This window comes from Lithobates pipiens, unplaced genomic scaffold (genome assembly GCF_037356315.1).
Source record: "Lithobates pipiens isolate NorthernLeopardFrog02 unplaced genomic scaffold, aLitPip1_a1.2 Scaffold_319, whole genome shotgun sequence".
NCBI classification, from domain to species: domain Eukaryota; kingdom Metazoa; phylum Chordata; class Amphibia; order Anura; family Ranidae; genus Lithobates; species Lithobates pipiens.
Window position 1 is genome coordinate 1 of NW_027507794.1, and position 8433 is coordinate 8433.

The 8433-nt window shown below is 51.1% G+C and overlaps 1 long non-coding RNA gene across 1 annotated transcript; it reads right to left on the reverse strand.

Moving 5' to 3' along the window:
- Positions 1–3937: 3937 nt before the first annotated feature.
- Positions 3938–8231, reverse strand: LOC143955139 (uncharacterized). Its single transcript, XR_013269783.1, has 3 exons — positions 8100–8231; positions 7165–7249; positions 3938–4053 (listed from the first exon to the last, which is right to left on the reverse strand). It is a non-coding gene; the product is annotated as an uncharacterized LOC143955139 (long non-coding RNA).
- Positions 8232–8433: the final 202 nt, after the last annotated feature.

The window sequence follows — 8433 nt, forward strand, 5'->3', positions numbered from 1 at the left end:
GTGAAGGGAATCAGGAATTGAAGTGTTGCGGCTTCACTTCCCGGTTCCTACTGCGCATGTGCGAGTCACGCAGCGCACTAGGAGTGGTCCGCTCTCTTTCTCTGGGACCAGTGTGTGTCCCAGCAGACAGCGCGGCGGGACAGGAAGAGGCATAGACTCCCGTGGGAGTCTATGCCCGGATATGGGGGTGCAAATACCTGTATTAGACAGGTATCTGCACCCCCTCCCCCTGAAAGGTGCCAACTGTGACACCGGAGGGGGGAGGGTGTTTAGATGAGCGGAAGTTCCACTTTAGGGTGGAACTCCGCTTTAAGAGTTTCAATTTGTATGTAATCAGGCAGGCCCTTGCACTACATGGTTTTGGAAAATCCGAAGACAAAAATCTGCAGAAAATCGAAATAGTGTGTATGGGGCTTTAGTGGCGGATTTGTCCGCCACAATGTGTCAGTCCCACTATAAGTCACCGATTGTCGCAATTACTAGTAAAATATAAATAAAAAAATTCCATACATATATCCATACATATATCCCATAGTTTTATAGCGTTTTATAGCAGAAAGTGTAAAAAAAGTGTAAAAAAAAAAACAAAAAAAAAAAAAAAACACAAAGGTGATCAAATACCACCAAAAGAAATCTCTATTTTTGGGGTATCGGAAAAAATTGCCTGGTCATGAAGGGGGGGGGGGTGGGTAAACCTTCCGGAGCTGAAGTGGATGTAAAGCCTCAAGGTTTTTCACCTTTAATGCATTCTATTTTCTTATCAGTGCCCAATCCGATCCAGCGATGTGCATGAGCACAGCGGCTCCAGCGAGACCGTACGGGTGCCCCCCCGGAAAGCAGCTTTTCCATAGGGCACCCAATGAAGAGGAGGGGCCTGGAGCGCTGGGACTCCAGAAGAAGAGGATGGGGCTGCTCTGTGCAAAAATGATTGCACGCACAGAGCAGATAAGCATAGGCCTGTTTTTTTTTTTTTTTGCTTTTTATTTTTTTTAATAAAAACAAATACGAGGGTTTGCAAACCCTTTAAGTAATATTTACTTCCTGGAATCTGTCTGCCCTTAGCTTTAGCATGCAGGAGGGTGTGCTTAGCTGAGAAAACCCCTCCTGAAGACTCCGGGCATCACTTGCCTAGGAAAGAAACCAGGAAGTAACTGAGGAAATGTGTGTTTCCAAACGCGTTCCTAAGCAGGCTGTATTTGCATAGTAAAACCCACATGTGATGCTAAGCCTCCATGACTGAAAGAACAGATAGCCAGTAAATAAATGGGGTGGGTCAAAAGACAGGTTGGGGGGGGGGGAAGAGTTAGAGGATGCTGGACATCCTCCAGCCAGGAAACGAGGCGGTCTCTGACTTGCTGCAGCTTCTATTGCACATTGTGAGAAGCTCACAGTGTGCAGTGAAATCAGAGAAAGCCCTTTCAGTCCAGGAGAGGAGCCGGCACAACTGTTTAGATGGTGGTCAAATGATTATGTATGATGTACAAATGTCTCTTTTTTTATGAAAGAGAAGTATTCTTAAAATAAAGTGACATGAAGTAGAGAGTGGAGGATTGTTATTCTTGCAGATTGTCCTCAGAGGGGAAGAGGTCAACGGGGACACGCGGGGTGTCACTGTGACACGCACGCAGCAGCTGGGCGACTCTTCAGTGTAAGAGGAGAGCGGGGGATAAAGTGGAGTATTTATAGATGTAATGACGGTGGGGGGGGGGGGGGACGCAGGCAGCCATTGCTGGACAGAGGAAGGGATCCGATAGTGCCCTGCAGGTCAGGTCACACGACTCTCGGATCCGGAATGGTCGGGATTTGAAAACGCGTCTACATCTATATCATCTTGGGGGGGGGGGGGGGTCAGAGTCATCCAGCTGAACCAAATATATTACACCCCAGACAGGCTCATTAATCCTGGCCTCTGCACCCTAACGTGTTAGAGAGCAGAGTGTGCAGATTTCAGGTCTGTCTGCTCCAATTAAACCAGTTTTTCTTTTCCCACAGTAAAACAGAAAACTGACGTGGGTTCTGCATCGAATTAACCGAGGGATTGTGGGGAAAAGCTGCCATGTTCCTCGCCATATTGTACCCGGTGTTCAGGATGTGAGCAAGTAATCTGGCACATAGCTCACACACCCTCTCTCTGCTCATGTAGTGTGTTCACTGCACGGGCAGAGCATGCATATAGAAAGCGCCTTTCCTTGTCTACAGTGCCTTGAAAAATTATTCATATCGCTTGAAATTCTCCACATTTTGTCATGTTACATTCAAAAACGTCAAATGTATTTTAAGGCGATAGACCAGTGATGGGGAACCTTGGCACCCCAGATGTTTTGGAACTACATTTCACATGATGTTATGCACTCTGCAGTGTAGTTGAGCCTCATGGGAAATGTAATTCCAAAACATCTGGAGTGCCAAGGTTCGCCATCACTGTGATAGACCAACACAAAGAGGCACGCAATTGTAAAGTGGAAGGAAAATGATAAATGGTTTTCAATTTTTTTTTTTTTTTTTTTTACAAATAAATAAATAAATACAGTATGTGAAAAGTGTGGGGGGCATTTGTATGGCGCCCCACGGAGTCAATACTTTGTAGAACCCCCTTTCTCTGTAAGTCTTTTTGGGGGTGTCTCTACCAGCTTTGCACATCTAGAGAGGAAATTTCTGCCCATTCTTCTTCTTTGCAAAATATCTCAAGCTCTGTCAGATTGGATGGAGAGCGTCTGTGATTTTCTCTTGCCACAGATTCTCAATGGGATTTAGGTCTGGACTGTGACTGGGCCATTCTAACACATGAATATGCTTTGATGTAAACCATTCCATTGTAGCTCTGGCTGGATGTTTCGGGTCGTTGTCCTGCTGGAAGGTGAACCTCCCCGCCCCGGTCTCAATAGTCTTTTGTAGACTCTAACAGGTTTTCTTCTAAGATTGTCCTGTATTTGTCTTCATCCATCTTCCCATCAACTCTGACCAGCTTCCCTGTCCCTGCTGAAGAAAACCATCCCCACCACATGATGCTGCCACCACCATGTCTCACAGTGGGGATGGTGTGTTCAGGGGAATGGGCAGTGTTAGTTTTCCCCCCAAACATACAGAGAGAGAGAGAGAGCGCGAGAGCACGAGAGCGCGAGAAAAAGGAAGCGAGCGAGAGAGAGCGAGGGCGAGCGAGAGCGCGAGGGCGAGCGCGAGGGCGAGCGCGAGAGCGCGAGGGCGCGAGAGAGAGAGAGCGCGAGAGAGAGAGAGCGCGAGAGAGAGAGAGCGCGAGAGAGAGAGAGCGCGAGAGAGAGAGAGCGCGAGAGAGAGAGAGCGAGAGAGAGACCGAGAGCGAGACCGAGAGCGAGCGAGAGACCGAGAGCGAGACCGAGAGCGAGACCGAGAGAGAGACCGAGAGAGAGACCGAGAGAGAGACCGAGAGAGAGACCGAGAGAGAGACCGAGAGAGAGACCGAGAGAGAGACCGAGAGAGAGACCGAGAGAGAGACCGAGAGAGAGACCGAGAGAGAGACCGAGAGAGAGACCGAGAGAGAGACCGAGAGAGAGCACATAATATATATCTCTATCCCAAGATGGCTGCACCACCGATCTCAGCTGTCCCCCAAGAACTGAGAGATCAAACATCACTGATCGCTCAGTTCTCCCCCTATGCTCTAAATAGAGAGCTGTTTCAGCGGCAGTGCTCACTGGAGTACAAGGCTGTGGAGGAGGTGGGAGCGTCTGGCTCAGCCTCTCAGCAATATGCTGAGACGTCTGAATCAGTAAAGTCCGAATCTTTCCTGAGCCAGGACCAGCAAAGCAAGATCACTATCCCCATGACTAAGCTCCAGGGGGCGGAGCGAAACGTATTGGGGGGCGTGGTCTGGTCGGAGTCCACGCTGAGGTTGCTCAAAACCCTGCTGGATATAAAGCAGGATTATGCCTCCCTGTGTGACTGACAGAGTTCAGGAAGCAGCAATGACTGGCACAGCCTGGGCTTACCTGTATGTGGCTCCATGCTGAGGAGCGCCATCACTCCCCGGGAATATCCGGTGCAGATACTGACTCAGGAGACGCTCGTTCACAATTCCTTGAAGAGAAGAGAAATATTACAATCGGGATATGAAAAGACCCCAACACAGCCCCCGACACGTCATCACTGAGTGAGCCCCGCACCCGGCTCAGAACACCAACAGGAGAGCCAAATGTTACAATGTATACTCCGTGTGTCATGTCATTTATAGTTGAGGGAATACATTTTTTAAAAAAAAGTAAATAATAATAATTGATGATCGCGCTCTTCATCTTATTTTGGAGACATAATTTCTGTCTATGGATCCAATTTTAAAAGACACAGAAACTCAACTTATAAGGAACAGTGTATGACATCACTGGACTCTCTGAACGGCGGGTATGTTTTGGGATGTACATAGTGTCACTGGGTGTCAGTTTAAAAAAAAAAAAAAAAAAAAAAGGGACCCCAATTCTACATTTTCAAGCTTAAAAATGCACACAATTTATTTTATTCCACCACATTGCAAGACAACCCAATGCGATCTGCATTGTATGCATTCGCGCCGAGGACCAAGCGCGTTTATTTTTTGCAATAGATCAGTTCAGAAGACACAGGAGACTCAGGGGACACTTCCCGCAATGGTGACACCAGAGACCATTGCAGGAAGTGCCCCCTGCGTCTCTGGTGCCACCAGTGCAGGAAGTGCCCCCTGCGTCACTGGTGCCACCAGTGCAGGAAGTGCCCCCTGCGTCACTGGTGCCACCAGTGCAGGAAGTGCCCACTGCGTCTCTGGTGCCACCAGTGCAGGAAGTGCCCACTGCGTCTCTGGTGCCACCAGTGCAGGAAGTGCCCACTGCGTCTCTGGTGCCACCAGTGCAGGAAGTGCCCACTGCGTCTCTGGTGCCACCAGTGCAGGAAGTGCCCACTGCGTCTCTGGTGCCACCAGTGCAGGAAGTGCCCACTGCGTCTCTGGTGCCACCAGTGCAGGAAGTGCCCACTGCGTCTCTGGTGCCACCAGTGCAGGAAGTCACTTCCTGCAATGGTGACACCAGAGAAGCACAGCCACTTCCTGCAATGGTGGCACATCAGAGACACAAGGGTGCATCCTGCACGGGTGACACCAGAGACGCAGGGCTGCATCCTGCAATGGTGACACCAGAGACGCAGGGCTGCATCCTGCAATGGTGACAACAGAGACAGTTCCTGCAATGGTGACACCAGAGATGCAGGGGACTCTTCCCGCAATGGTGACACCAGAGACCATTGCAGGAAGTGTCACCATTGCAGGAAGTGTCCCCTGTGTCTCTGGTGTCACCATTGCAGGAAGTGACTTTCTGCAATGGTGACACCAGAGAAGCAGGGGACACTTCCTGCAATGGTAACACCAGAGAAGCACAGACACTTCCTGCAATGGTGACACCAGAGAAGCACAGACACTTCCTGCAATGGTGACACCAGAGAAGCACAGACACTTCCTGCAATGGTGACACCAGAGAAGCACAGCCACTTCCTGTAACGGTGACACAACAGAGACACAGGCCTGCATCCTGCATGGGTGACACCAGAGACACAGGGACACTTCCTGCAATGGTGACACCAGAGATGTACGGACACTTCCTGTGATGGTGACACCAGAGACACAGGGACACTTTATTCAATAGCGACACAAGAGATGAAGGGACCCTTCCTGGAACGGGGACACTTCCTGTAAATGTGAATGCAGATCGGCTGCCGCAGACAATGAAGGTGAATTTATAAAAGGCTGGCATTTGTATTTTGCTGGTTTTATCACAATTTCAATAACTTCCTCCTTTTTCATGAAGTGAAATCATCGGGGAAATCTCCTTCAGCCCTGGTTCACATTGATGCGGGACTGAACTCATTTCCGCACGTCAGTCCGACGACTTCAGAGACCGCTATGCGGTTTCCTGCACAGAAATCGCACCTGAAATTGCCAAAAGCAAAACAGAACCTATTTCTGGGAATCGGTGAGGCTTGGCACTGATTCGAATGGTTCCATTGCGGGCAATAGCCGCTGACTTGGCATGCGATTTGCCATGTTGAATCGCATGCCAAATCGCATCAATGTTAACCAGGGCTTAGACTGAGACTTTCTGAAAATCAGGCCAGAGCTGAGCTCAGGAAAGATTTTTATATCCTTCTTTATGAAGAGCCCAGTGTGAGCTCAGCGCTGCCAGGACGTCCTATACAGGATCAACCAATGAGAGTCCGTCAACGGGATGTGCTATGCAAGATCGGCCCCCGAGAGGCGGTCCATAGGATACATTATCCAGGATGGGCCCCCGAGAGTCCGTCCATAGGATACATTATCCAGGATGGGCCCCCGAGAGTCCGTCCATAGGATACATTATCCAGGATGGGCCCCCGAGAGTCCGTCCATAGGATACATTATCCAGGATGGGCCCCCGAGAGTCCGTCCATAGGAGACATTATCCAGGATGGGCCCCCGAGAGTCCGTCCATAGGAGACATTATCCAGGATGGGCCCCCCGAGAGTCCGTCCATAGGAGACATTATCCAGGATGGGCCCCCGAGAGTCCGTCCATAGGAGACATTATCCAGGATGGGCCCCCGAGAGTCCGTCCATAGGAGATATTATCCAGGATGGGCCCCCGAGAGTCCGTCCATAGGAGATATTATCCAGGATGGGCCCCCGAGAGTCCGTCCATAGGAGACATTATCCAGGATGGGCCCCCGAGAGTCCGTCCATAGGATACATTATCCAGGATGGGCCCCCGAGAGTCCGTCCATAGGAGACATTATCCAGGATGGGCCCCCGAGAGTCCGTCCATAGGAGACATTATCCAGGATGGGCCCCCGAGAGCCGCCCATAGGAGACATTATCCAGGATGGGCCCCCGAGAGCCGTCCATAGGAGACATTATCCAGGATGGGCCCCCGAGAGTCCGTCCAGAGGATACATTATCCAGGATGGGCCCCCGAGAGTCCGTCCATAGGAGACATTATCCAGGATGGGCCCCCGAGAGTCCGTCCATAGGAGACATTATCCAGGATGGGCCCCCGAGAGTCCATCCATAGGAGACATTATCTAGGATGGGCCCCCGAGAGTCCGTCCATAGGAGACATTATCCAGGATGGGCCCCCGAGAGGCGGTCCATGTAGAAGAGTTGGGATCAGCGAGTATCGGGATTGGTGGATCTCATCACCTGTCACCTTCGTCTTCTCAGGCTCTATAGACAGCCGATAATTCCTCCGTGATAAGGACGTGCCGGACCCTCTGGACGCCATGACCTGCACACAGAGAACACACGGGGGGGGGGGTCAGAGATCACATGACTCACCACTACACACACCACTGACAGCGATACTGAGCCACAGCAACCAATCACACAGCAGCTTCCTCCACCAACTGACCCCACCGCCCTCTGATACCGACCACCGGAGAAGTCCAGCTGAGCAGCACCCCTCCCCCATCTTGGCACTTGTAGTACCCCTCACCCACCATAGGACCTGAAGTACCCCTCACCCACCATAGGACCTGAAGTACCCCTCACCCACTCTGGAACCGATAGTACCCCTCCCCATCTTGGCACTTGTAGTACCCCTCACCCACCTTGAGATATGTAGTACCCCTCACCCACCTTGGGATATGTAGTACCCCTCACCCACCTTGGGATATGTAGTACCCCTCACCCACCTTGGGATATGTAGTACCCCTCACCCACCATAGGACATGAAGTACTCCTTACCTACCTTGGGACATGTAGTACCCCTCAACCACCATAGGACACGAAGTACCCCTCACCCAAGCTGGAACACATGGTACCCCTCATCCACCTTGGGATATGTAGCATCCCTCACTCACCCTGGAAAACACAGTACCCCTCAATCACCTTAACATCTGGAGTACCCCTCACCCACCTTGGGATATGTAGTACACCTCAACCACATTGCCACTGGTAGTGCCCCTCACCCACCTTGCGATATGGAACACCCCTCACCCACCTACAACCTGTAGGGCCCTTCACCCACCTTGGGACACATAGTACCCCTCACCTACCATAGGACCTGTAGAACCCCACCACACATATTGTTGTTTATACTCCCGCATAGCACGCTGGGACTTGTAGTCCACACTCACCCTATCACGGACCCCCTGTGGTTCCTCTCGGGGTCAGCAACTTCCCCCCCAATCACCCGCTTCGGGGCGTTTCACCCTCAACAGGGTCAGCCTGGCTCCCCAGACTGCTGTAACTCCACCCCCTCCGCTCTGACCCCGCCTCCCCCTCTGCTTCCTGCTCGCCACGGGGATGTCAGAATGTTTTTTTCCTCTCTTAATAAGCTTTATTTAGCGAGAACAGAAACGGACATCGAGAGCTACAACCCTCAGCCTGAGCACACAGAGTGTGATGTGAGGTGGCCAAGAGCATGCTGGGACTTGTAGTCCAATCACACATACAGAGACACATTACACA